At 55.3% G+C, this 1,475-nt stretch overlaps 1 pseudogene; it reads left to right on the top strand.

Annotated features, from left to right (window-relative positions):
* Positions 1-5: 5 nt before the first annotated feature.
* Positions 6-806, top strand: LOC101563884 (annotated as a pseudogene).
* The last annotated feature ends 669 nt before the right edge of the window (positions 807-1,475 follow it).

Below are 1,475 nucleotides of genomic sequence, written 5' to 3'. Positions count from 1 at the left end.
CAGACATGAAGAATCTAATGAGGGCAAGACCCGGGCCGCGCGGGCTGCTGGGCGGGGAGGTGGCTCGCGGGCAGTGGCCCGGCCTGTGTTTGCGCCCGTCCCTTGCTCGCGACCCCCACCAGGCTGCCGCCAGCCTCGTGACGCTCACAGCCATGGTAAGTCTGCAGGATGTCCCTGAGCTCGTGGACACGAAGAAGAAGGGAGACAGCGTCCTGGACAGTCTGGACTCCGGGCTGCCTCCCAGCCCAAGCCCCAGCCACTGGGGGCCCGTGGCGGCCGGGGGCGGCGGGGGAGGAGGTGGGGAACGCATTCCGCCCCGCGGGGCGCTGGAGCCTAACGTGGCGGCAACCCTCGCGGCCGCGAAGAATCCAGCATCTCTCCCCAGTGCCCCGGCAACCGGCTGCTCCCCGAGGCTTTGCCCACTGTCTTTTGGAGAAGGAGTGGAGTTTGACCCCTTACCACCGAAGGAAGTAAGGTACACTTCCTCAGTCAAGTACAACTCCGAGCGCCACTTCATCGATGACGTGCAGCTGCCCCTGGGCCTGGCAGTGGCCTCCTGCAGCCAGACGGTCATCTGCATCCCTAATTGCACGTGGCGCAAATACAAGGCTGAGGTGCGCTTTGAGCCCCGCCACAAGCTCACACGCTTCCTCAGCACCACCATCATCTACCCTAAGTACCCCAAGACCGTCTACACCACCACCCTGGATTACAACTGCCACAAGAAGCTGAGGAGGTTTCTGTCCAGCGTGGAGCTTGAGGTCACCGAGTGCCTGGGTGGCGACTGCCTCTCGGATGAATGCTGACTTGCTTGGGCTGGTTGGGGTTGGACCAGCTACTGGCTCTCTGCCCTGGTCCCCAGACCACCCATGTGGGCCTTGCATGTCATTCCAGTCCTGGAGGAGTTGAGCCTGGGATACCGCTGAGTCCAGTTTGGGAAGAAGAAAAAGAAGCACTGCATCTTATAATTATTGAGATACTTGGCTTTGTTTTTTAAATTTTCAAATTATCTTCAAAAGGAGTACATTTCCTGGTTTGCTGCTACAGTTTCCCTGAAGTCTCCATAGGATAAGAAAATAAAAAGACAACTACAGCAAGAAGAGAGTGACAGCAAATGGGACCAGGGAGCCAGCGGTGGAGGTAGAGGTGTGAGGTGGAGGTGCCTCTTCACAGTGTGAAGAACAGGTGGAAAAGTCCCTGCGATGGGAAAGGTGGGCCGTAAGAAGTTTCAGCCACAGACATCTTCACTGCTACAAGGCTAGAGCTAATTCAGTAAATTGTGAAACTCATATGTGTTCAATCTGTGGAAAGTTGAGTTCCATTCCATTTTTATTTCTATTTCCATTTGTATTTCCTGTTAATTGAAACTCTTGGAATTCTCTAGATCTTTTTCACGTTATCAAAAAACCCCAAACCGCAATATGAGATGCCTTTGGGGGAAGAAACAAAGGCTCCCTGTGTTGCTGCCTGCCTCC

Source organism: Octodon degus, unplaced genomic scaffold, assembly GCF_000260255.1.
Source record: "Octodon degus isolate 3935 unplaced genomic scaffold, OctDeg1.0 scaffold00189, whole genome shotgun sequence".
Classification (NCBI taxonomy): Eukaryota; Metazoa; Chordata; class Mammalia; order Rodentia; family Octodontidae; genus Octodon; species Octodon degus.
The sequence above is the reverse complement of the archived record's forward strand: the minus strand, read 5'-3'. Positions and strand labels throughout refer to the sequence as shown.